The sequence below is a fragment of the Macaca mulatta genome, chromosome 3 (genome assembly GCF_049350105.2).
Source record: "Macaca mulatta isolate MMU2019108-1 chromosome 3, T2T-MMU8v2.0, whole genome shotgun sequence".
Lineage (NCBI taxonomy): Eukaryota > Metazoa > Chordata > Mammalia > Primates > Cercopithecidae > Macaca > Macaca mulatta.
The window spans coordinates 77,752,564-77,780,406 of NC_133408.1; the positions used below are offsets into that span (position 1 = coordinate 77,752,564).

A 27,843-nucleotide genomic window follows, 5' to 3' on the forward strand; every position below is an offset into this window, starting at 1 on the left:
TAATTACTTTTTTATTGATGCATAATAGATAAACATAGTTTCAAGGTACATGAGGTAATTTAATGCATTCATGTAATTCTAAAGGTCAAATCAGTGTATTTGACATACTCACCACCTTAAATATTTGTCTTAACTTTAGAAACATTCAAATTCTTCTCTTCTTACTATTTTGAAGTGTACAATATTGTAGACTGTAGTCACTTTATTGATTTATTTAATTAAGTGTACTTATTTCAAGAATGAGCAGAAATAAGGCCTAGTATTACATAAATCAATAAGGTGACCATGTGTTTGTACCCATTAATCAACTTTTTTTAATCCTCCATACCCCCTACTCTTCCCAGTCTCTGGTAACCACCAATCTACTCTCTGTCTTCATGAGATCTGCTTTATAGCTTGCACATGAGTGAGAACGTGTCATGTGTCTTTCTATGCCGGGCTTATTTCACTTAACATAATGTCTTCCATGTTAATGCATGCTGTTGCAAATGATAGAATTTCACTCCTTTTTTATGGTTGAATAGCACTCCACTGTGTATATGTACCACCTTTTTTTAATGAGTTCGTTGTTGTTGGACACTTAGATTGATTCTATATCTTGGCTATTGTGAATAATGCTGCAGTAAACATGGGAGTGCCGATGTCTTTTTGATACAGATCCTTTCTTTTGGGTATGTACCCAGCAGTGGAATTGCTGGATCATATGATAGTTCTTTTTTTTTTTTTTTTTTTTTTTTTTTTTTTTTTTTTTTTTGAGACAGAGTCTCGCTTAGTCGCCCAGGCTGGAGTGCAATGGCGCGATCTCGGCTCACTGCAAGCTCCGCCTCCCGGGTTCACGCCATTCTCCTGCCTCAGCCTCCCGAGTAGCTGGGACTACAGGCGCCCGCCGCCTCGCCCGGCTAATTTTTTGCATTTTTAGTAGAGACGGGGTTTCACCGTGTTAGCCAGGATGGTCTCGATCTCCTGACCTCGTGATCCGCCCGCCTCGGCCTCCCAAAGTGCTGGGATTACAGGCGTAAGCCACCGCGCCCGGCTGATAGTTCTATTTCTAGTTTTCTGTGGAACCTCCATATTGTTCTCCGTAGGGGCTGCACTAATTTACATTCCCACCAACAGAGTACAAGGGGTCCCCTTTGGTACTTTTTCCCCAGTATCCATTATTCCCTTTTTGATAATAGTCATTTTAACTGGGGTGAGATGATATCTTGTTGTGGTTTTGATTTGTATTTCCCTGATAAATATTAGTGTTGTGCATTTTTTGGAAACACCTGTTGGCTATTTGTATGTCTTCTTTTAGAGATGTCTGTTCACGTTTTGCCCATTTTTTAAATCGGATTACTTGTTTTTTTGCTGTGGAATTGTTTGAACTGCTTATATATTCTGGTTATTAATCTCTTGTCAGATGAGTAGTTTGCAAATAGTTTCTCTCATTTTCTCTGTTTGGAATTCCTGGGTGCAGACACGCACAGATAGGCTGCTTTCCCCTTTTTATGGCAGTGTTGCCTATTCCTAGTGCTTAGCTCTTTGCCTTCTTTATTAAATACTTGCCTTCTGTGAGTGCTGTGTGAAGCACTCTGTGGGAATTGCATCATTTCATCCTTGCATGAGGTTGGTACTGTTTTGTTCTCAGTTTACAGTTGAGGAAATTGAGGCAGAGAGTGGCTGAGCGCTTGTACAGGCTGCCCCCACCCCAGCTGGTGGAGGCTGGGTTCTGAGCCACTTTCACAGCCGCCTCCCACAGACCAGAGCGCATGTCCCCGTGGCTCCTTTAGAGCTTTTGCATGCCTTCCAGGCTGCTTCCCATGCTGGAGGAGTACTGTGCTCTACTATATTTAAGTCGGCTCCTGTCCAGACATTTTTTCCATGAGTTCAGCAAAGATTTGAGCCACTTGGCCCTGTGCTAAGAGATGGGATACAGCAGTAATCAGGACAGATAGGGTCCTCGGCCTCAGAGCTACCTCTTCTTGGGGAAAGGACACAAAAAATGTTGGCAGGAAGAAGAACAGAACTAGCAAGCCTGATGTGTTCTGCAGAAGAAGAGGCAGCCAAGGGCTGAGCTATAGACCTGTGTGGAGAGAGTCTGGAGTGGGCCAGGCGGCCTGATACCTCAGGGTGGACAGGGCAGGACAGGGTGGATGGGGAGCCTTGATGCTCTGCGGAGGCGACTGGCAGGGGAAGGTGGAAGGCGACCCGGGCCACGGGTGTTTGAAAAAATTCCAAATACAAGGCAGAGAGCATGCAAAGGCCATGAGGGAGGATAGAGTCTGAGAACCTGGAGGAGGCCAGGCTGGTGAGTGAGGTGACTCCAGCATGGGACAGCGGTGTCTGGGCAGCCTGGAGAGGAGGCAGGAGCCACACGGGTCAGGCCTGGCAGCTGTCACTGAAAAGTTGGGTGCATTTGAAGTACAGAGGGCAATGGTGTCATCTCAAGGGCTCCCCAGAGCTAGGGCTGGTTGAATGGGGAGCAGTGAGGATGCTTAGAGACAGGGCAGCTGAGTCCCAGTTCAGATGAGGGGCAAAGGCCTGGAGTTGGCAGCAGAGATGGAAGGGAGTGGATGGCCCTCAGATGCTTCTGCAGCCAATGATTGGGCTAGCGGATTGCATGGATGGAAGGCAGAAGAGAAAGTTGGGAATGGAGAACTCTTGTTTCTGCCTTGTGCAGTTTGGTGGGTGCCATGAACTGGGGGAGAGGAGGGATTTGGGCAGGCACATTTAGGTTGCTTCCAGTTTTTCTGTATTAAAGTGTGTAGTAATCATTTTGTGTGTGTATGTGTGTATGTACACGTGTGCATGCATGTGCGTCATTCTGTAGGATAAGCTATTCCAAGTAGGATGCCTGTGCCTAAGACTAAAGTCTGAAAACTGCTGCCCCCGCCCCAGCAGGCCTCCCCACGCCTGTACAGTATGATCCCACCTCTGGTTTAGGGGAGCCCTGTTGTTGTTTAGGCCATCCTCAACTCTGGGTAGTCCCAGTCCTTTTAATTTTCAGCTATTGATTATAGCTCATGTGTGTGTTTGTCTATGTCTCCCTGGTTCCTAGTGAAGTTTAGTGTGTTTCACATGTCTGTTTTGCAAATTGTTTGTTTCTATCCTCTCCCCATTTTTATGTTGGGCTGCTTGTCTCCTATCTCTTATTTCAGTAAAGAAGAGATTAAATGCAGATTGTTGGCTGCGTGGTAATGGAAATATTTTGTCCCAAGGCTTTTTGCCTGTCTTTTGATTTGTGTATAGGGTCTTTTGATGAACAGAAGTTAGTTTTTCCTTCATGGCTTCTAGGTTAAGAATCTTGCTTATGAAGATCTTCCTCACTCAGATTTTATAACATTATTCTTCTGTACTATCTCTTAGTAGTTTAGTAGTTCTTGTAATGTTTAAGGCACATATGGGAGGTGAGGATATGACCGTTGGATCTTAGTGAGCATAAGCTGCCAGCTATCCATGATCTTATTTTTAATTTATGTGTCATCATTCACCTCTGGCTGCATTCTCTTACCGTATTCTGTGGATGGACATGTCTGTTCCTGTATCTGTAAATCAGCAAGCTGAGTTCCTTGAAGACAGAGCCTTCCTTGGGATGATTTTGCTTTAACTCACTGATGTGGAGGTGGAGTGGCCGTCAGTAATGTGAGGGCTTCCCTTTAAAGAAGGTGGTGCGTTTCTAACCCTTCTGATCTTCTTTTGGGTTCCTCAAAAATTTTTTATTTTCTTCAAAGGGTCTCTTGTATATTCTTAAGTGTGTTGTTTTGATTGCTTCTGCGAATTAAATAATTTTCACCATTAGACTTCCTAGGTGTCTTGGAGCTGCTGTGCAGAAGGGCTGGGGAAGGTTTGTAGCTTGCTCTGGGATCTCAATCTTATTAAACGTTCAGATCGGTTCTGATTATTTTTCAGTGCATGGTCTTACATTTCATCTGTAAATAGTGACAGTGTATTAGTCTGTTCTTGCACTGCTATAAAGAAATACTTGAGACTGGGTAATTCATAAAGAAAAGAGGTTTAATTCACTCCTGATTCTGCAGGCTGGACAGGAAGCATGGCAGCATCTGCTCGGCTTCTGAGGAGTCCTCAGGAAACCTACAATCAAGGTGGAAGGCGACGGGGGAAGCAGACACGTTTTATATGGCTGGAGGAAGAGGAAGAGAAGTGGGGGGAGGTGCCACACACTTAAACAACCATGTCTCGTGAGAACTCCATCACAACAGCACCACGAGGATGGTGCTAAACCATTCATGAAGGATCCACTACCACACAGTCCAGTCACCTTCCACCAGGCTCCACCTCCAACACTGGGGGTTACAATTTGACATGAGATTTGGTGGGGACACAGAACCAAACCATATCAGATGGTTTTTAAAAATCTTTTTCAATTCAACATTTACACCTTGTTTCTGTTTCTTACTTCACTATATTTTCTAGACCCCTAGAACAGTTATGGCTGATACAGACATTGTAAGCTTTCTGGCCCTAATTTTAGTGGGGACGTCATTTGTGCTGCTTCATTATGTGTGCCACTTGCCTGCTGGAAGTTTTGGATAGATGCCTTTTTTCAGGTTAAGGGGGTTCCTTATTTATATCTCATCACTAAAATCTTTAATTCCTGGCATGCAGGGGATTTTAAAAGAAATTCTGTTTTCTTCTGTGCTTTGGATTTCAGGCTCACTCTTGTAGATTTTCTTTTCCCTAAAAGGAAATGAAAAATCTGTTCCAGCAAGTGATTGAAAGAATCAAAATGAACAGAAACTTTACAATTATTGCAAAAGTTTTCTATTTTTTTCCCCTTATCATACAAATTATATTTTATTAAAATCACAAACTATGTGGCAGAGATTCATACATCCAGGTAGCTGTTGACTTGCATCTTGGCTCTGCCATTGGTAACTGTGTGGCCTTGGCGTATAATTACCATCTCCTAGCCTTGGTTTCTGCATCTGTAAAATGGGGTAACACTGCCGCCTCAAAGGACTGACATTTAGTTGTTCTTAATTAAAAACCGCCAATCTTTGCATGTTATGTTTTGTGACTCACAGGCCTTTACTGCCTTCAATTTGATCTTCAAAAAACCCTCCCATGAGAGATTGTAAAGCATTTGGTAAGATTCTGACAGGTAATAGGTTGTCAATCAAGGGTGGCTGCTATTGCCCTGAGCACAGTTATCATGGTGGCATCATCTGGAGAGTCAGGAATGGCTGCAAGCCCTGGGATTCTAGTCCCAGGGATCCTGTATGCTTGGTTATGGAGTAAAGACACGTGCCCACTCTTGTTTCAGTGTAGCTTGTGTAGCACGTGGTGCCATGGTAAAAATACTCATGTGTGTGTTTGCAGATTTGACTCTTCTGGATGAATAGTGGCGTGTATTTTTGTGCCAAGTACACACTGTTTTAACTACTTTCGCTTTAGGGTGCATTTTACCAAATGATAAGTAATTCTCCCTTAATGATCTGTGATTGACCATCTTACCACTTATTTTGTTAGTTTTAGGATTATTCCACCTGGTTCTAAGAAAAAAATGCTTGAATTTAGATAGATACATACTGCATTTCATTTATAAAATTGTTTTGGATATTTATATTACTTTTAAGAGAATTAATTCTTATGATGTTTAATCTTTCCATTCGAGAACTTAGCGTGTTTCCATTCATTTAGGTATTTTTATATCTCCTAAGTAAGTGCTGTAATATTTTATGGTTTGTATAAGATTATTCTTAGGGCTAGCCTAAAATATGCATACCTATGTATGTAAGCTATTGTGAGTGTGGTCTTTTCTGTAGGTTTTCTGCTTAGTCGCTGTTCTGTGCGTGTGTCCTCCGCTGCCTCTCTCCGCTCTGCTGGCCTTTGGCTAGTTTTAGAGCAGTGTGCTGCCTCTTTCAGGTAGGCAGCCTCTGACCTCCGTGTGCGTCTGGCCTGCATGGCCGTAGGGGGAAGCACGCTCTCTGGCTAACCCATCTTTGTGCTTGCTCGGCTGGTGGCTCCTGGAGGCCCCGCACTAAGGATTATTGGGCCTGTTGGTCCTGCTTGACCCTGAAATTGAGACCCAGGTGGAATCTGGGCCTGTTTACACATTTTGGCTAAGTTTTGTTGGTTTCACTGATGGTGGCAGTCAAAAGCTGCTCCTGGGGTGTCCGTGCTTTGCCCCCTGGCCATTCACTGTCTCTATGGCCCTCTCATGGTGTCTGCCGCTGGACAGGTTAGTGAGGGAAGAAGGACCTTCCTAGGATTGGGCCAGATGAATGGGTCTCTGGCAGCTGAGTTGCTGCTGAGCCTTTCTGTATGTTTGGTGATTTGAAAGTACAACCGCTCTCCTATTCCACAGCTTGTGCATCTGTGGGTTCCACATCCTTGGATTCAACTAACCATGGATAAAAATATTCACCCCCCCCAAACAATCAAATACAACAATAAAACAAATAATTCAAATCAAAACAATACAGCATAAAAGCTATTTACATAGCATTTACGTAGTGTCAGGTATTGTAATTAATCTGGAAATGTTTTAAAGTGAATGGAAGTGTGTAGGTCATATCCAAATACTACGCCATTTTATAACAGGGACTGGAGCATCCTCTGATGGATTTTGGTGTTTCTGGGGTCCTGGAACCGGTCCGCCATAGGTGCTGAGGGATGATGTTGGCAACGAGGTGGGATGGTTTTTGTTTTTGCTTCCATCTGCTGCCCGCTTCTGTGGGCCTCCTGTTCTATCATCTTTACCAGGAAAGGAGCTGTGGCTGCTGGATTTGCATTACTGAATGAAGATGCTAGAAGATATACCTGATAAAAGTGGTGTGAAGTTTGGCTTTTTTTTTTGAGGCAGAGTCTCACTCTGTCACCCAGGCTGGAGTGCACTGGTGTGATCTCAGCTCATTGCAGCCTTTACTTTCTGGGCTCAAGCGATCCTCTCACCTCAGCCTCCTGAGTAGCTGGGACTACAGGCACCCACCACCACACCCAGCTAATTTTTTAAAAAAAGGTTTTTATTTGTAGAAACAGTGTCACACTATATTGCCATAACTGGTCTCGAACTCCTGAGCTCAAGCAGTCCTCTAGCCTTGGCTTCCCAAATTGTCGGGATTACAGGCCTGAGCCACTGTGCCCGGCCTGTATTTCATAGTTAATTGTTGTTTCAGCTTTAAGCTGTCCACAGGTCCTGGCAATAGCATTCTGACATTTTATAATTACTTTTTAGAAATGTTCCTTTTAATTCCATTCTGTTAACATATTTCTCAATTTGTTTTCATAAGCACCCTCTTACTCTGGGAAAACACAGTCGTCTTTAAGTCGCTGATATCAGTACAATACGGAGCTTAATTTTTTTTTTTAACTAAAAGTATTCTGTCCCCTTCTGAGAAGGCCTAGACTTCACTCCGGAGCTCTGTGGCTGAACAGGCTGAACACCCTCGTCATGAAAGTTAGGATTTGTTGAGTGTCTAAATAGTCACTGTTATTACTCTAAATATTTAGTGTGAGAAAGCTAGACAGAAGGAAAACTTTATATTAGCTCAGGAATTTTTGGAAGATATCAAAGATACTAAACAGAAATCAAAAGGCCCTTTGTTTCTGGGATATTTTGAAAGTAAGTTAAGACATTATTTGTTTTTCCCCAGGTTAATATATTCTTTAAGATCTCAAGTTTAAGTCGTATCTAACGGGAAACTGCTTAAGAAATCTCTCCTGACTGATAGGGAAATAGCTGAGTGAGTCCTTTAGACTCTGTAACTTCTGTCCAGTGGTCCAGGTCAGCGTGTGAAGCGTGCTGGTCTGCTCTCGGGGTGTTGGTGGTCTGGGCGTCGGTGCCAGATGAGGCCACTGTAAACAGAGCCGAGAGGTTGTGTTTGCAGCAGGCTTTCCCCTGTGTGTTGATGGGCGAGCACTGAGGTTATTGAGGAGGTATTGTATCTTACTAACTCTTCAGTTTATCAGGTTCAAAGATCATGTTGTCTTTATTTTGTCAACTGTAAAGACTAACATCAACTTCCTAGAAAGTGGACAAAAATGGATGAAGTGGTGATGGGTTTGATAAAACAAGTATATTTCACTTTACCTCAATGATGTATTTAATTTATCGTGCCCATGAGAAAAAGCAAACCTTTCAAGCACATGTCTTACGTTTGAAGCCACATGCCTGAAGATGCATTAGGAAGTGGTCCTGGGCATTTGAATCAGAATTGAGGAAAAGATTAGGCTCTCTAGAGATGGGACACACATCAGGATATGAGAATTAGGGGTGATTCATATGCTGTTGTGACAGTGACCCGAAGTCCGTTTCCCAGTGTTCCCATTGCCATGTTACAGACCCTTATACCTGTTTGACCATGCACCCTTTTTTCTTATCTTGTAGTCATTAAGTTACTAGAACTTAGAAATATTCTAGTCGGCACAGTCATCTTGATACTTTCCAAACTTCCAAATTCTTTGAAAGGGTTAAAGCAGATACCCTTAATAAAATGCTTTTGCATAGGCAGGTGATGTTCAACTTTGATCAGTCTCATAATCGTGTATCACATATCTCCCCTTTTGGTCCTAAAAAGACCAGCATCCCCTGTAAACATTGGCAAGCTTCATAGCTTGCAGGTGGCTGGTGTGTTTCACACCTGAAAATGGGAGGATTATTTGGCGTGTTGTAGTTAATGATGACTATACATTTGTTTAACATTTGCTATACGTTGGACCCTGTCCTAAGCCTTTACATGCATTAGCTCATTTAATCCTAATAAAAGCTCCGTGAGAGAGATACTATTTTCATGCTGATTTTATAGCTGGGAACACTGAGCCCCAATGACTCAACAATTTACCCAGACATCAGCCGCTAAGGGGTGGCATCTGGAGATGAACCAAGACTCTCTGGAACCTGGATTCTTAGCAAGCATGTTCAGCAGGACCTGTTTTAAAAAAACAGCCATTTGATGACTATAGTTGCACACTAGTCTTCTTATTTCTGGGCCCAGGACTTCTTGATGTTAGGTAAGAGGGAGGGGCAGGTTTCATTTTCATCATTATTTAACAATTAGGAAAATGTAGCTTCTGACCCCTTCATGGAGGAATCCGTTGAGAGCACCCACGTTGTAGGCAGGGGACCTCCTCTAGCACAACAGCGATAGGAGGATCCTGGATGGCACCCTTGCTGCATACCAGTCACACTGCTAAGTCATTCTCTCTGTGTTTCATTTAAACGTGTTGAAATCCAGTGGCATTCCAATGCAGGGTATTAAAATCCTCAGTGAGGTGGGTTTCATCCCCATGCTCTGCAGTGGGACCAGAGCCTGGGAAGACCAGTGAGTTGCCCAGGTCATTACAGAGTCTCCTCCAGCAGGGGTTTGAATTGGTCTCCACCCTCTTCTCCACACCTGGAACACCTGTGAACTGAGGGCTCCATGCCTTGAGCTCTCAGTTCATAGGACTTGAATGATGAATCAAAGATCAGGGCCAGAATTGGAACCCCAGGTCTGCCTGCTCTGCAGCCCTCTCGTGGAACACGTGTGCGCCATGCAGAGTGCCCAGCAGGGTCTCTGCTGAGAACAGTAGCAGGGACTGTGGGCTGGGACTGGGTCTGACGTGGAGGCAGGTCCCTGCTGGGTAGACTGAAGGGTTGTAGCCTGGGAGGACCCTGACCTGGGCCCGAAGTGAATTCTAGGGAACTTTGCCTTGCTAGAGGGCAAAGGTCTGTGTGCTTTGTACCCCGCCTGCATTGGAGGCAGCGTGCTTTGGAGACACAGAGATGTGTGGGCAGAGCGGAGAGCCCAGGGCATCTTCCCTCTGTCCTCTGTCTCTGGGCATCACGTGGCAACTGGAAACCTACATCTTATGGAGTCACGTCCTTGTTTTGTTCTTCAGAACACTCTTAAATGATCTTCTTGGAGAAAAATATTCTTTCATGTCTGTTTTAAAAGTTTTATTCCTGGGCTCAGAATATAAGTTCATTTGTATAAATTCTATGGAAGTTCAGTGATGGCCCCTTTGACTTTCCAGCTTTGGCGCTGACCACAATGCTGAGCAGGAAGCAGCAGCCACAGGCCCAGTGACTGGTGGCTCAGTGACCAGCAGCCCAGTGACCGGCAGCCAGGTCCTCACCTGGGTCCTCTCAGTGAAACCAGGGTGGCTGCCCCAGCAGACAGCGCTGCGGAGCCAACTCCTGACAGGTAAGCCCTATGCATGACACTAGTCACTAGCACCTTTCTTTGCAGGAGAGTTGCCTCTTCAGTATTGATTAAGGTGGTCAGTGAATGCGTGTCACTGTAGGTAGAGGCCTGATACTAGAACCTTTATTCCAAGGCTCCCAAAGGGAGCCTCTCTCTCTCTGTCCTCTCTCTCCCTCTCCTCCTTGACTCGGCTCTGCCTGGGAACACCGGGCTGAATCGCGTAGGGACGGGAGGGCCTGGGCTGCAGCAGAGCCGCGCTGTGCAGACTCTCATTGCGGGCATGCCTCTGGGCCTCACTGGTCTCCCTCTGCCCTTCCATGCGGTGGGGGTAATGCTGCCTGCCTCCCGGGTCACTCTGGGCGCCCCTCGTGAGCCTCAGGAGTTGGTAGCTGTTGTTCTGAAGGTGGGCTAGAACACAGTGCGGGAGGGTCTTGACCCATGCCTTGTTGCTGATGTGTGTGTTAGTGTGCCCCTGCCTCAGTCAGCACTGAGATTGGGGACCCTGTAACTAACGGAGGCCCGGGGCAGTGTTGGCGCCCTTGCCTTCCCTCGGCATGTCAGCCTCAGGTGGCCCTTTCTGGGAATGGACCTTCTCTTTGTCGTGGTCGGCCCTGGGTATGGGATTCGTACAGTGCCTTTGGCAGGTCCGAGATGGTAGCTGCAGATGCAGGCAGGGAGCTGAGGCCAGAACGGCTTCAGCACAGAGACCTGCCGGAGCCTTTGCCTGCAGAGGGGAGGATGCTGTTAGCTCGGGCTTCCCCGCAGTATCCCGCAGGCTGGCTGGCTACACAGCGGAAGCTTGTTTTCTTCCAGTTCTGGAGGCTGGAAGTCTGAGGTCAGGGTGACAGCTGAGTTGGTTCCTCCTGAGGCCTCTCTCCTGGGCTTGCAGATGGCTGTCTTCTTGTGGTGTCCTCACCTGCTCTTCCCTCTGGACCTGTCTGTGTCCTGTAAGGACACCAGTTGTATTGGATTAGGGCCCACCTTTGTGACCTGGTTTTAACTTAGTGACCTCTGTAAAGACTCTGTCTCCAAATACAGTCACATTCTGAAGTGCTGGGGGTTAGGGCTTAACACAGGAATGTTTGGGAACACAGTTCAGCCCAGGTCAAAGGCCTGAAGGGAGGCTGAGGGACCTGGATCCTGCTGGTCAGCTTCCCTCATATCCACACCCTTGGTAGGAAGTTTCTGGGCTGTCTTTTCCCAAATGTCTGCCTTGTGTTAGCTTTGTGTTAGATGCCGAGTGACATTTTACACATCCCCTTCTAAATTCAAAAGGTGCACATGTGGACATTTTCCTTCTTCTCGCCAGACAGCTCACACTGCCGTTGCTTTTTATCTGAGAGTGTGTGCCCCTGCATAGAGAGGGTCCTGGCGCCAGTGAGGAGGGGGAGCTGGAGCCTCCCGCAGCTCCCGCCCTGGTCATGCATGAACTGTGACCTCCCCCAACATCCACTGCCTTGCCGGGGAAGTGGGCTGTGCTGTTGGGATGGACTGTCTTTTGTAAAACAGGTCCTTTGCCCTCCTCCTCACAGCGTAGGTAAGTGAAGGTAGCAGACCTCCCTGTCTCAGAATGGATCAGAGAAAAAGCCACCTCTTTGTGACCGGTGGTAGCTCTACCCTTCCATGTCTGAGACCCAGGGCAGGGCTCTAGGGCAGCTGGGGCCCTCGTCTTGCCTCTTGCTCATTGCAGATGATGTGCAGTGCCTGAACCATCAGGCAGGTGTGTGAGCTGCAGGAAGGCGGCCCTGCGATGCTGCGACAGGGAATGCCGTGCTCACAGGCAGGTGGTTGCCCTCCTCGGACCCTCCTGCCCCTTTGTGCATTGCCCAAGATCCTTCATTGGTGACGTAGATTTGTTCTGAGTGATGCTCAGATTCCTCGAGATTTGGGACGAGTTTTCTTTCTGGCAAGGCTTTACAGTGATGAAGAGACATATCTGAAAATGGCAAAAAGCCATCTCTCATCAGCCCCAGCGCCCACTTCCTGGATCACCTGACAGCCTTGCGCTTCCAGCCTTTTCTTACTGGCCATGTCATTCAAAGGGAACTCTCCTTCCCAGCCTCTCCATTCCAATTGCCTGATTAGGGACTGCTAGGCATGAACATGGCATTGAAACAAAACTTCGTTTCCCACTTAGTCTTTGTGTTTTTGGCTTGAAATCTGATGATCACTGGCAGCTTATGGAGCAGGTCCACCTGTGTGGTGGCTCCACTCGGTGGGGTGCCTCCTCCGTCCTCCAGGAGGGAGACGCTGAGTCTGTGGCCATCTGTGGCCCCATTTGACAAGTTTGAGTCCCTCGAGGGGTCAGCAGGTATTGAATGAGGCATGGCCTTCCAGGGAGTGCTCTGGGAAGTAGTTTCCAAACTTCGTAAGCCATGAAACCTTTCCTTGACTTGGGACTCTCAGATGGGCTCCCCCGTGTCCATCAAGTGAATGAGTGAACGTGCGCACCCATTTGGTACCTGGCACTGTCCAAGTGCTGGGGCAACATGGTCACGAGATGGCCCCAGCTCCTGCCTGCAAGGAATGTATTTCTGGTAGAAAGATATCCTATTAAGAGCTCACATTTTGCTTGACCTAACAGTTGAAGCCCAATCCCCTGGGGTTTCAGAAAGCTGCTACAAAACAAAATAATAGAGTCTGAGAAGAACTAGTTATTGTCAGAGTAGACTTCAGTTTGCAGAGTGTCTAGATGAAGGCACCCAGGCCTGGATGTGATGGGGCCTGAGGTGGGAATCCCAGACCCTGTAGTGACGGCCTTGGCACTAGACTTGGGAGAATCAGCTGGGCCCTCAGGGCACCCCTCCTACCATTCTTCACTGCTCACTGCCTCTAAAAGCCAGCCCTGTTTGTTTTGGGGTCAAGGAGGGAGAGGCAGAAATATGCAAATGATCCTAATGGTCTCAGTGTCTGTTCATTAGCTCTTGGTCCCAAAGAGACCTCCGAGTGTTTCCCTCATTCCTGTGATTCCTTGGGGACCATAGCTTAGCTTTCCTCTGTCCCCATTTTTGGTTACTTGTCTTGTTCTCATGGGAGAAGTTTTAGGGGTTTCCTGGGGTTCAAAGCATCACATCCCCAAACTCAGTGTGCATGCAGCAGCTTCTGCCTTGTGGGGCTCGGCCTCAAGGAAAGAGCTCTGCCTCCTGCTCACGGCCAATGGAGACCGGCCCAGCTGTGATGGTACAGCTCTTGCTGGGCTTTTACTCACACAGGAGTGCAACTCTCATGGCCCTGCTCACCCTTGGGATGCAGTCAGGGGAGGGCTCATTATCATGACACCAATCTACCTTAGCGACACAGAGCTTGGCTAAGGGTAGAGACCATTTCTCTGCCCAGATGCTCCGATGCATGGTTCTTTCCCATTTATGGGAGAGTTTGAACTAAAAAACTTTCAGAAACTAACCAAGAATGGTATGCCTTTCACCTTTCTCTTTCCAAGGGCAGGAAACTTCTACAGTTGTGCCATACAACCGTTTTGCTCCTCAAGGTCCCATAGCCTTTCCCGAAGGAAAGTTCTTTCAGAAACTCTTATGTACCTTGATGTTGCCTCAGCCTTCCTTTTTTGACATCCTCTCAACTTTTGGCTTCTGTAACTTGAGCCTCCCTGGTTCTGTTTATCCTTTTCTATTTTTGTAGCCCCTTATTTTTCCCCCCTAATAACTTTGCTTCACTGTCCTCCGCATAGGAGAGCCCTCTCGCATTCTTCTGTGGAGTTCTTACTGTCTTGTTTCTGCCTCACTTGGGGCACTTAACCTGCACACCCTGACTCTGTGGTTTTGTGTGAACTTCTCCTCACTGGACTGTGCAGGGAAGCTTGGGTCAGGCGTCATTCATGCCCCTTGGCATCCTTGATCAACCAGCGAGATATCTCAACAGTTTATTTAAGTAAAGTGTCTTTAAACAGAAACACATAAAATGAGGTTACGTATTGATTGGTTGTTGAAAATGTGATCAGCTCATAGAAACCTAACTCTGTATTTCCCCTAGGGCCAAAGACTCACCATTCAGTAATTCAGTGTTTGAGGTGACTTTAAAGCCCTTAACTGTACCACAAATAAGGAGAATCGCTCCACTTGTTCTTGGTCACACCAAATTCCTTGATATCCTCCTGCCCCCAAATTGTTTTCATTCTTTTTTTTTAACCAGCTCAATTTAGGTATAATACATTGAGCAGAATAAACTGCACATATTTAAAATGTGCAAATGGATGCATTTTGACATATGTGAAACCATCATCAAGTAACCAAGGTAATGAAAATATTCATCACTTCCCACACTTCCCAGTGCCCCTTTGCAGTTCTTCTTTCCCACCCTTTCACCGATCTGTTTTCTCTCAGTATAGATTGCTTACATTTCCTAGAGTGTTGCATAAAGGAATCAATTTATTTTATCTGGCCTCTGGCTATTTATTTTGAGATTCGTCTATCAATAGTTCACTCCTTTTTAATGCTGAGTAGTGTTCCATTGTATAGATGCATCCCAGTTGGCTCATTCATCCACTTCTTGATGGACATTTGGCTTGTTTCCAGGTTTTTGCTGTTTCAGACACAGCTTCTGTAGATTGCTTTCTTTCTGTATCTGAACTTCTTTCTAGGCTTCTAGGAAAGTGGTGTCCTTCCCTTTTTCTTTCTTTCTGGATTGGATTTCTTCCTGCTGAGGTCCTGGGCATCTGGTTTGGACATGGCCGTGGGTCTACCTGGAGTCTGAGCTCTGGCCTGATACAGGGGGGTAGGAGTGGTGAGGAGGGCAGTGTCCAAGGCGAGCCAAGGCCGGGGTGTGGCGCCTCTCTCGTAGGTCAGCGAGCTCTCGGTCCCCGTGGGTCACTGCCTTCATTAATTCTTGGCGAGTCTGATCTGCAGGCTTGGGGGCCAAGCAAGCCACTGTGGACCCTCAGAGTGTACCCTTATTTATTGACTCCATTCTCGTCATAGGTGGGTAGAGATGATTCCTGGGAGAGCTGTCCTCAGACAGCCCAGGCTGTGATTTGGAAGGGCCCATCCATCCTTCTGACCGTTGGTGAGTTATTTTGGGACCCAGGAGATGAGTGCAGGCTTGATGCTGAGACCTAGGGTAATTTGTTGCCCAGAGTGTCTGCTATCTTTGCTCTCCTTCTAAAGTGGCTGGCATAATTAGATTGGGGACTTGAGTATCTTTTGTGATGTACAAACTTGTCTCTTCTGGTATTGACAACAGGCTGTTTGACTTCACAGATGGGGGTGGGCGTGGGAAACCTAAGCGTGATACTCATCTATATGGTTCTCTCTGCGGTTGGTTATTAGAATTGTGGGACTGCGTTCTCTAGCACTTCTACTTGTCTTGCCCTAAGAGAGACTCTCGGCAGGCTCAACGTGTGCTGTGATCATTGGAGCTTCTGTTGAACAGGATTGCCCTGAAATGGAGGGAGAGTGGCAGCCGTTGGGTATCTCTCCCGTGTGCGCACCTGCTTAGGTGGAAGACAAGAAATGGTACAGGAAAGCCCCTTTCATTTTATTTATTTTGGTCTTTGTCCAGCATTTGAAGTTAACTCAACTTTTCAGAAAGGTTTTATATATGAGTGGTGAGAGCAGAGTCGACCAAGATGTTGCTTGTGATCATCCTTGAGATTTATGATTAAAAAAAGAAGATAAAATTTGCAAAGAACTTGCTGCCTTGGCAGCTCCCAAGAGAATTCAGTTCCTGAGGTTGAGAGGGAGCTGGTTTTAGGGTGCTTTCCCACGGAGAGCTGCCGGAGGGCTTCTCTGTGCTCCTGTAGACAATCTGCAGGCCAGACATTCCAACTGTCTTCATGAAATAGGTTCTGCTTTTTTCTTTGCCCCCACCCGGGAGAGTGGGGCCAGCCTGGCAGCAATCTCACCAAGGGAGTAGCAGGATCAACAGGCTGTTACAGTCTGTCCTAAGTTGAAAAGAAGATTAATTTTTTTTAAGTTACAGTTTCAATTAAAGGAAGATGGAGGAATGTAATAACATGCGATGAGATTTATGATAAGAAGTACAAACTCTGCTTGAATACCTACATTTAAAGCATTTCATGCTTTCAGAAGTAATAGAGCTGTGGGCCTGAAGACGGGATGGAGGAGAGAAGAGGGTAACATTTCAAAGGTGCCCTCTCTTTGTACTGTTAATGGTTATTTTGATGGATTACTTCATAGACCAACGAGTTGATGACTAGGGGTCCAGAGTGGGCATGATTGATATAGATGATTGCATTAGATGATGATTACCTAGTTATTGCAGTGTTTAGAACCAATGGAAGAAAAATGCTTTGAAAGTGACAAATTCTGCAAATTATACAAAGTTTCTAAGAAAAACTCCTGGAGGTTATTTATAGAAGCTCTGGTGATATAGGATGAATGTGGCCAGAGTAGAAAAAAACCAGTAGAAAAAAAATCTATTTTTATCAAAGCAAAATTATTTAAAATTTTATTTCATAATTATACATAGAAGAATTTTATAACAGTCCAAATTTTGGCCAGGCATGGTGACTCATGCCTGTAATCCCAGCACTTTGGGAGGCCGAGGTGGGTGGATCACTTGAGGTCAGGTGTTTGAGAGCAGCCTGGCCAACATGATGAAACCCTGTTTCTACTAAAAATTCAAAAATTAGCTGGGCATGGTGGTGGGTGCCTGTAATCCCAGCTACTCTGGAGGCTGAGGCAGGAGAATCGCTTGAACCTGGGAGGTGGAGGTTGCAATGAGCCAAGATCGCACCACTGCACTCCAGCCTGGATGACAGACAGAGTGAAACTCCATCTCAAAAAAAAAAAAAAAAAAAAAAATCAACATTTTATATAAAATTGACTAACGTATTTGTAAACATCTAGACCATTTGAGTTTGACAAATTTTGGCATCCTGTAGATTGTAGAGTCTAGACCCATTCCACCCTTTTATAGGTGAGAGAACAAGAGTTTTTATTTAATAAGTCTGTTAATGTAGCACCTCTTTGTAAAGTAAAGGTTCTGATTTCTTATGGCCTTTTGGAAACAAATGTCCTGGTAGCTTTTCCCTGTTTTGAGGGAAGTTACATTTTGCACATGTGGGTCTCACTCTTTCTATGAAACTTGATTGTTTTACTTCAGAGTCTTTGTGGTCAAGATGGATATCATTGGCCTTTACCCCAACTGGTCCCTATTCCCGGGGCACTATTGGGTCCGAAGGCCTCAGTCTCCACCACAGCAGCTAAACACTGGGGTTGCTTACATTCCTGAGCCCCAGGCTCCTCCTCAGCGACATTGTTAGGAATAATGAGAAGGAAAACGGAAGTCAGTGCTTAGCTGAGAACCTGGCCCATCATAAATGTTACACAAAGCCTTGTTTTTACCCCCGACCCCATCCTTGGTACCCTGATTTTCTCTGCATTCTCCCAGCCTGTTCTGTGTGCCTTCGCCTCTGGTTTTGTTATGCTGTTTGTCCTACCTCCTTTCTCCACTCCTAATTTCCACCACTGTCCCGAGTTCAACTCTCACATCTGCCGTGATGCCCTCCCCGGCTGTTGTGGTGCCCACTCGTGTCCATCTGCGTGGTACTTGACCTGCAGCAGGCAGGGTGCAGGCAGGTGTGCACTGTCTGATGTCCATCTCTAACACCAGCACATGGCTGCTCCGTCATGGGCCATGGGTCCTCCTCCAGGGTGCTAGGCAGAGAGGAGGAAAACCCGTACCTAGGGCTTCCTTAATTAATCTGAATCCACAGGACCCCGTTAAAGATGGGGGAGGGGTGAGTGATTACGTTCAGTTGTTAGAGCAGATCCACTCCCTCCCCATCCTGAAATAACGGTGTCACTAGCATCAGCAGGCGGGGATGAGAACAATCCTGCCCTCTGGAATTTTCCACCTGCATGCGTGCGTCCTACCTTCTAGAATTTACCACCTGCATGCTTGTGTCCTGCCTTCTGTGATTTCCTACCTGCATCCATGCTTCCTGCCTTCTGGAATCCCACCTGTGCACGCGTCCTGCCTTCTAGAATTTCCCACCTGCGCACATGCATCCTGCTCATTCATCATCTCCCACACCTTTCCCATCTCAGTGCCTGGAGATGCCCTCCTTCTACTTGCCCAGGCCAGAGGTCTCCACTCTGCTTTTCTTTCATGCCTCCCACCTGCTAGATTCAGAATGCACCGCTTCTCCCATGAGCATCCACCAAGGTCTAGGTGCAGACTTCTGCTAACTGGTTTCTCAGCTTCTCTCCTCCCAGGCAGCCTATTTTCAGCAGAGAAGCTGGGGTCTCATGGAGCTGCCCTGCTGCATGCTTGCATGCCATTTCTCAGCATTGGAGCAGAACCCTCACAGTGAGTGTGGGGGGTGCCTGCCCAGTCAGCTCTGGGGGTGAAATGGAGAAGGAGGGTGGAGGGAGAAAAATCCAAAAGGGTTGGAGAGAGGGTAAAACCATCTTTGAAAATGCTTCACCCCACTTTTCCTCTTGAGAGCTGCCTTGCTAGATTAAAGGCTCAAAGAAGCACTGGAAGAAAGGAAAACGTTTGACTTCATAGAAAACCTGAACTTGTTTGACTGTAAGAGCCTTCTGGTTTGTGGATTTGGAGGGAACGGTGGGGACTGGCTGTGCTTTGCGGATTTCCTCCTCAAAAGCAGGAATCCCAGCCCCAGGCCAAGTTCAACTACTGTGTCTGGGCTCATGGCTCAGGGATAAGTCGCGTGTCTCTCCTTAGCCTGGCTTCCTCATTGTAGTACCCACCAACAGCGACCATGAGGGTGAGAGTGAGAAGAGACCGTGAGGGAAACTCTTGATGCTTCAAATAAGTTTCGAGAGAATTTCGCTGCAGAAACTGGGGCTTCAGAGAGACTGCTGATTCGAGGGGTGCGAGGCAGTGGGTTTCAAACATGCTTTGTCAACACTTGCAGAGGGATGCAGAGAGAGAAAGCGCTAGAGCTAGAGGAGGACATGGTTAAGAGAAACGTCCCTTTGCTCCCTCCCTTCCTTCCCTCCTGAAGTGGAAATGCACAGAAATGTTCATGGGCCCAAGGGAGGGAGGACATGGGCAGGAAGAGGTCATGAATGGAGGCGAGAGCACAGAATGGCTCACGCAGGGACAGGCCAGGGGAGCCTTGGGGACTGGGTGGTGTGCGGGCCCTGAAGTGATAGGGGTGTTCTGCAGGAAGGGGTTTGGGGATGCTGCACTGGAAAGGGTGGGGGCAGGAGGTTTAGGGCAGTAGACAGAAAGCCTCTTTTGTGGAGAAAGTGAGTAGCTGAGGGTGAATGAAGATTTGCAGCACAGCAGGGACGGTCTGTAGGTAGTGTTTTTGGTGATTGCCATTATCTTCTTTGGTGCTGCTGAGAAAAGGCCCTCACAGAAGTCCACATAGTTCCTAGGTCTGGCAGTGTCACCGGAGGGTGCCCACTCCACCCTTGTTTCATTAGAGTCCCAGTCTTAGGTATACAAGAAAAGAAATCGCTCCTTGGTTTACAGGGTTCCATCCTGAAAGACCCATCGTAAGACACAAATGTCGTAAGTTGAAAACGCATTCAGCGCTGGCAACACAGTAGATGGTGCCTGATTTAATGACGGTTTGACTCTTTTAATTTTAATTTTTTGATCTAATAATGGTTTGTGTTTTTGGCTTTTTGATGGTGCAAAATCGACAAGCCTTCAGTAGAAACTATAACCCAGTGGTAAGTTGTAAGGAGATTCTCAACTAAAAATGGGGTTACATCCTCATCAACCCATCGTAAGACGAAAAATCCTGAGTTGAATCATCGTCAAGTTGGGAACCATCTGTACAGCTTATCTCTTCCTTGGAAGAAACCAGGCTCCCTCTGGAGCTTGTATGGTTTCACACTGCCACGTCCCACTCTCAGCGGCACCCAGGACAGTGTCCTTACAGCTCAGATACTGGACTCTCAGGCCTGATGGGGAAGAGAGCGAATCACAGGCCTTGTTCAAGATTTGCCAAAAGAATGAGGTTAAGATCTGATGCCACTATCTTCAGTATTTCCTGATTTAACCAGAGAGCTTACTTTAGCATCTAGAAAGTGTGATTAACTACTTTAGCGTCTAGAAAGTGTGATTAATTTTTTGAGGCCTTTAAAAAGTTTTCTTTAGGTGAAAAGACGTCTTCTATGAGTTATTTGGGTTTTATCATAGGGAAAAGTGGTTTACCATCTAGTGTTGATTGGAATGACTTTGGAGTGCATTTAGTTTATAAAGTGTTTAAATCCAAGGGCTGTTTTATAGAGCATCTTTTGTTTTTCGGATAAAGTTCTAGCCGTTTTCCCAACAGTGATGAAATTCAGTATTTTTAGGTAGCAAAGACGCATCTGAGTGGTTTTGCTTTTCCTTCCTATTGACTTTATTCCCAAAGGAAGACGGTGCTTCCGGACCAGTGGGGGGTGTAGTTGGTAATGTGTTGTCATGGTAATCGTTCCCCTCTTTGTCTTAATTGATTTGGTCTCTTAATTTTTGTTTCTCTTTTTATAGTTTAAATGTACAAAGATCTATTCCTTGGAAGACAGCCAAAGGCATTCAGTAATTTGTAAGAATTTGTAAAATTCAAGTATCAAGGATTCCAAAGGTAGAAACAAATCTTTAATAAATTTAGAAAAATATTAATATATCAGAGAAAAATAAGTTCTTTTAAAAGGAACTCAATTTTAAATCTACATTTAAGTAATATGCATTACAAATTTAAAATTACAGTTGACCCTTGAACAACATGGATTTGAACTGTGTGAGTCTATTTATATGTGAGGTTTTTTTCAGTAATTACTAGAAAATTTTTTGGAGATTTGCAACAGTTTGAAAAATCTTACAACATAGCCTAGAAATACCAAAAAAAATTAAGAAAAGGTTATGTCATGAATGCATAGAATATATGTAGAAGACTCGGCTGTTACTGTAAAATATATACAAATCCGTTATAAAAAAGTTAAAGTTTGTCAAAACTTACACAAACACAGACCATACATGGAACCATTTGTTGACAGAAATGTAAAAAAAACCATGAAGGTGCAGTATGAAATCATCACTGCATAGAATTAACTGTAGTACATGCTGCACTTAATTTCATAGTCATGAAATAATTACTGTACTACTGTGATAATTCCACTGTTGCTGTGAGCTCAAATGTTACAAGTATACACTTAAAATGCCATGTGATGCTAATCATCTCCATGTGAGAAGCTCCCTTCCCAGTAAATTGCTCATTGCATTAAAAAGTGACCTCTCGTGGGTCTTATGTATTTTTCATGTTTAATGTAATACCGTAAACTTTGAATAACACAGGGGATCCATACTAGTGAAGCTGGAAGTGCTCCCAAAGAGCTTACTTTATTCTAAGAATACGGTATGTAATACGTATATGACATACAAAATGTGTGTTAATGACTTCATGTTATTGATAAAGCTTCTGATCAGCAGGAGGTCATTAATAGGTAAGTTTTTGGGGAGTAAAATCGGATACATGAACTTTCAACTGCATGGGGTGTTGGTGCTCCAACTCTTACCTTGTTCAGTGCTCAGCTGTGTAATGTTTATTCTTCTCTCCCCATCCTTCTCCACAGCGATTTTCTCGGGGTGCATAAAGATAGGATGCTTTGATCTCTGTAGCACCTGATACTGCTCCCTCCCTGCTGTCCTTTTCTTTGACTCCAGCCTGCTGGCCTGTGATGGTTCCATGTGGTTTCTTTTCTTTTCCATGAGGTCCTGTGGTCGTGGTGTTGCAGCGCCTGCGTCCTCATCTGTACGATTGAGGCAGTACTCTGACCTGTTCCACAGTGTGTCTAGACTTCTTTGCGCACGTGAGTTCCTCTTCTCTGCGTACGCCTACCACAGAGCAGGGGTATCCACTCTCGGTGAATGCGGCTTGAGAAGGCTGCGTGTGGAGGTGGCCTTCCTCACCCCTCCTCTTTTCAGGACTAAAAGACTAGTGTTTTCCTCTGGTGAGGCTTTTAGGGTGGAGGGATTCGAGGACCTTCTGCCTGTGGATAGCCTAGGCTGTTTTCTGTGGTTACCTTTGCTCAGGTTTTCTCTTGACTTTCTGGGTCTCAAATCAGTTGGATCACTGCATTAACAGTCCTGCCCTGGGCCTTCATGTCTGTGTGTGGACCACAGCAGGGCAAAAGGAAAGGCCTTCTCTCAGACACCAGTGCTAGTGGTGAGGGTGCCTAGAAAGTGGAAGTTAGTTTCTGGTGTCGGCCTCTCCTGGTTCTGAGTAGGATCTCGCTGTTGGGGTTCTGTGCTGTCCTTCAGGACTCGGGCTCTGGATTTGCGGAGAGCAGATCTCAATATTAACTATGCAGCTGTGCAGCAGGAGTGACTGCTGGCCAAGTTACCTGGATTTTTTCTCATCGGTTGAGTGGGGATGGTGCTAGTGTCTCTGCACAGGTTTGTTGAGGGGACTTGATGCTTCCCACAAATGACAGTAGGGATGTGGCCACCGTAAAGTGGCACTGTGCTTAGCAGAGCTGCGTGTTCTGACCTGCACTTACATTTCAAAGCCATTGAAACAGATTCAAGATCATGTATTGTTTTAAAAAATCTACTCTTTTCTATCGGGAGGCTGACCAGACTACTGAAGTGGAAGGAGCTGTAGATGCTTGAATAGAATATGCCACACAAGTCTTTTTCAAACTGCTGAGAATAAAAAATCAAAGGTCATCCTCATACCTGTGGTCACATATAGACCCTTGTACCTAATAATGTGCAGTTGGAAGCAATGAGGTCATGCTTTCTTCAGATAATTAAAATAGCTCTTGAATCTGTGCCTTCTCCCCCTTCTGCCATCAATGCATTGTGGAAGAAAAGCGGAAATTGGTGTTCTAAAAGGCATTCTTCGTATTTGCATAGACCAAAAACCCAAGAGTTTTTTTTTTTTTTTTTTTTTAAAGACAGGAAGCAGAACAGGCACAGCTTTTAGCTAGGGATCTAGTACTTAGGATTCAGTTAGGGCATTTTGAGGAACCAAGTATAGTTTTTACTTCAAGCAGCATAGTAGCAGCAGGTTCCCCCTTTCCAGCCCCCAGGAAGTAGGATATGATTCTTCGAAGCGTTACTCATTTTTTTCCCCAATATTTTCCCCCTGCAAACATCATAGGAATGAACAGTAATTTACAGAAAAGAGATGAGTGGTGGTGCTTATCTTTGGAAACACCCGAGGAGCTTATAACAGTATTGCCCCCCACCCCTTCCCATCCTGAGATTCATTTTCCTTGGTCTGGGATGCAGCCTGGGCATGCGGAGTCTTCCCCTCTCCCTCTAGTGATGTAATGTGCAGTCCAGTAGTTGGGGCTAGGTCAGCAGTAGAATCACCCAAGGGCTTGCGGAAACACATGTTATGGGACCCCACGCCCTCCACTGAGTTTCTGGTTTAGTAGGTCAGGGTCTGGGCTCCAGAATTTGTATGTTAACAAGCCTCCGGGTGATGCCCATGCTGGATGTCCAGGGACCATCGTTTGAAAACCCTAGGACTGTAGGATCCTGGTTAAGAGCATGGACTCCTGGACTGAGCTCCGTCTCCTTCTTTGAGTCCCATCACCAGCCCTTGGGCCCTCACCTCAGCACTTCATTTTCCCGTTGTGATCAGTGGGAATGGATGCTGTGGGGGGGTGTGTGTGTGTGTGTGTGTGTGTGTTTACACATAGAAAAATACATAAAAAGCCCTGAGCCAAATGCCTGCTATTAACTGGTGCTTCGGAATCTTTCTTTCCTTCACTTGACAAATTATGGTCATTGATTCGTTCTTCCATCCAAGTCCATTCACTTTCTTTATATTGGTAGCTGGGTGGAGTTGGGTTTTACTCAATTTCATCTTCACTGTTTATATTTTAAGTGTTTTTACTTTAGTTGGTTCTGATTTGGGTATGTACTTTTTTTTGTAAAAATTAACATTTCAGTAATGTTCAAAATTTGTGTCTTTACTGGTGCGCATAAAATTACTGTATGATTAAAAATCATTGTATTTCATTGTTTGAAATTTTGTATGTTTTTCTTGACTATACATTTAAGAGATTTGTCGTTTATTATATTTCTTGGATTTTAATAAATTTTGTCATGCTTTGCTTTCCGATTTGTTTTTGACTGTATTTCCCTCTTTCTGGTTCAAGATGGATGGGTTGGTGTTGATTTATTTTGTCTTTATAAAAGATGCAAGTGTCTCATGGTATGAGTTTTTCTTCTTTTATTTCTCTTGCTTCACTTTATTTGTCTTGACACATGGGGGTGTGCATTGTCCTAATTGTCTAGGACTGTATTGTATCTTTATTTCCTCCTTGAACCATTTATTTAGGCCAGAGCTTGTTTTTAATTTTCAAGTGCCTTAGTTGTTTTTTTTTTTCCTTTTTTTTTTTTTTTTTAAACACATGTTACTAATTTCTGGTTTTCTTGTATTTGGCTGTAGCATGGATCCCCTTGGCACACTGGCCTACAGTCCCTGTCTCAGTGCTGGACATTTGGAGTCCTGTCTGTAGCTGCATGCAGGCTGGGAGGAGGCAGTGTGTAACAGGTTTTTCACTGGGGCCGTGTGTTCTGTAACTCCAGAGAGCTTTGCATTTTTGTAAAATGCACTACTTTTCTTTGTGGTTTAGTATTTTTAAAAAATAATAATTTTGCAAATGTTTATAAATATTTGCAAATGCCTGTTTTTCACAAATATCAATTAATGCCTTCTCATTACCCATTATTCCAATTTTATTTCTTTGCCCTATATAGTAAACCTGTGTGTTTATTATATAGGACATCTGCAACAACTAGTTTTCCTCGTTTTCTCCTTGAGAGTCTCATAGTTTTTGCTTTTAATGTAAGCTTTTTATCGAAGTGTAAACTTTTTATTAAACTTGCTTCTAATTTTAGATCTATGTATTTTGATATTTTGCTGTTTGGAGGTTAAAGGCCTACTACTGTTTTTATTCATTATCAGTTATGCTTTTATCAATGCTTTTTAATATTTGGATTATTATTTCTTTGCCTCGAGTGACACTGGGCTATCATTGCTACCATTGCTTTTATTTTGTTTTCATTGTGTTTGGTTTTTATATCTGCTCATTCTGTCTTTTTCTTTTCTAGCTCCCTTTTTAAAGCTTTTCTATTTGCCTTGGGTATTTTTTTTTTCATCAGAATAGTTTTGACTATTATTTTGAAAAGAGAATTGGATGACTGACATTTACTGCTATGTCTTCTCTCTTCTGTTGCAAATTGTTTGGGTTTTGAATAAATGTATCTTCATCTATTTTCTCTTTGATGTTTAAAGAATTATTAGTTTCTTTTTATGTTTTTATTATGGCTTAGAATGTAAATACTGTTTTCCATTCTACATGTGATTATTTTAATATACCATGAACATTATTCAATTATATTTTTCTTAATAAAGAGTAGGATCCTCTGGCTTTTATGGAAGGTATAGCTTTTTAAACAACAACTCTACGATGATTTAAGATTCAAAACGTCTTTCTAAAATTTTAAATTGAATTTTATTATTTAACCTGATCATCATTAATTATACAACTTACCCTTATTAGTCAGCAAATCTTTCATGGGTCCCTCTTACTATGTGCTGTTCTGGGTATAGCAGGGAACAAGACTGAGTTCTTAAACAAGATGGGGTTTGTGACTGTCTCAAAAGTGAAGCTGTCAGGAAGTGGTTGTTGCCATGGAGAAGATACACCAGGGCCATGAGCTAGAATGGCGTGCCACTTGAATGGGTCAGGTGTGGCAGACACATGACTGTCATCTGAGTGTCTTGCAAGTGGGGGCCAGCATTCTGGGGAAGAGAGGAGAAAGTCTGAAAAACACATTCAATGTAGATTTCCTAAGGAATGCCATAGAATGTTCTAGTAGTGTTAAATGCACATTTTGGATTTGTGGCTAAATAACAAAGGATTCGTGTGGCGCAGTCACATGACTTTCCCTCCAGCCTCACGCACTTCCCGGGCTGGCTAGGTTCCTTTAAGCAGATGAGCTGTGTTTTCTAAGAGAGGGAGGGAGTCACAGGAAGAGGTGGCATAAGAGCTGTGGTGTTTGCTGGGAACATTTCTGGCTCTCCTGAGCCAGGGAGGAGAGGAGTGAGGACTGAGGGGTGAAGAGAGAATAGAAAGGGCAAGGCCAGTGCGCCAGCCTCTCTGTGCCCTTGGCAGCACTTGGGTGTGAAGGGGCTGGCGTGGGAGGGGACGTGAGGGAGCGGGCCCTCCAACTGAAGTTGGTGACCCCGATGTTGACCACAAGCCCAAACACAGCCCTGCCCTATTTTCAAACTGTGGGTTTCAACCTGTTATCAGGTCTGGAAATCAAGTTAGTGGGTCATGAAAAGCGTTTTTAATAAATACAATAGAACAGAAAAGGAAATATGAGAGTGGATTGTATGGGTTCTTAGCATGCACTTAGCACGTTGCCATGTGTGATAAGCCACGTGCCATGCGGGATAGACAGGGTGAGCATGGATTGGTCACAGATGTGTCATTTGGTCACCTGCTTACTGGCATTGCGTTAGAAGATGTCCATTTGACTCTCTTCAGGTGGGAGGGTAAACGCTCTACAGTTTAAATCAACGTAAACATAATTTGCAATTAACTGTGAGGTGAGGGCTTAAGAGTATCATCTACAGTCTGCCAGACTCTAGATTTCAGTTAGGAACACCCAGTGTACTTTTCAGAGAAAGTGTTATTGGGTGCAACATTTTTCAAGTTTATGACAATTGTATCATTTTAATTTAACTAGTACAAGTTGCCCTAACATGGAAAAACAAAAAACAACCCATATAATCAGAAAAACAAAGACCTTCAACTTCAGCTGCTGGATCCAGAAGTGCAAATATTGGCATTGTTAAGAAAAATGTTGACTTTAGAATGAGTAAACTTTTGACTCTGCCTGAACGATTTTTCTGAACTATAGTCTAATAAAGAAGTTTAAGCTTTATCATGAAGATTATTTAAATTTTCATTAATTAAAATAAACAGATTTTTATGCATTATTTATAATAGTAATCTTACAAAGGAGGGTTTAACCTTCAACATTAAAAGGACAATGTGAAACTAACACAGCAAGCCAAACTTGTTAGTAGGCCCTTTTAATCAAGGGAAGCAAAAAGACAACAGATATTGATACAATTTCTTAATCATCTGACAACGGTTAATGAGAAAGTCATTAGTTATTATAGACATAAAGCTGCTATCTATCTACTGGCTTATAAAACTATTCCTCGTTATCTGTGAATATGAATCACATATTTTGATAAATCAGCTGATGATTTAGAATCTGAACTCTTTACAGTACCACAGTAGATTATGCAGTTGTATAACTGTAGGATGTTCAGAAGTGAGCTTTTTAGCTGGGCATGGTGGTGAACTCCTCTGGTTCCATAAGTCCCAGCTGCCTGGGGGCTAAGGATTGCTTGAGCCCATGAATTTGAGGCTGCAGCGAGCTTTGATCACACCACTGCTCTCCAGCCTGAGTGACAGAGGGAGACCGTGTCCCTTAACATTCCAGGTATGTATATACCACATTTTGTTTGTTGTCTATTGATGAATTATCCATTAACTCAGTAGACACTTGGGTTGCTTCCACCTTTTGGCTATTGTGAAGAACGCTGCTATGAACGTGGGTGTAGAAGTACCTGAGCCTCTTCCACTCTGCTTAGAAGTGGAGTTGCTATTATAAGCTTAGAAGTGGATCATACGTTAATTCTATGTTTAATATTTTTGAGGAATCACCATATTGTTTTCAACCGCAGCAACACCATTTTGCATGCCAACGAGCAGGGCTCAGGGGTTCC

The 27,843-nt window shown here is 44.5% G+C and overlaps 1 protein-coding gene across 48 annotated transcripts in view; it reads left to right on the forward strand.

Moving 5' to 3' along the window:
* The window catches only part of GRB10 (growth factor receptor bound protein 10), a 203,807-nt gene that overhangs the window by 26,731 nt on the left and 149,233 nt on the right, over positions 1 to 27,843 (forward strand). For 22 of the 48 annotated variants that reach the window (XM_077994595.1, XM_015133490.3, XM_028844791.2 and 19 more), the window contains one exon: positions 9,961 to 10,130. The exons of 12 other annotated variants lie outside the window; for them this stretch is intronic. The gene's annotated coding sequence lies outside the window, so the exon portion shown is untranslated. Of the gene's footprint in view, positions 1 to 9,960; positions 10,131 to 15,061; positions 15,147 to 21,782; positions 21,881 to 27,843 lie in introns of those variants that run through there. 14 more of the 48 variants (XM_077994627.1, XM_077994618.1, XM_077994602.1 and 11 more) reach the window with 4 other exon arrangements.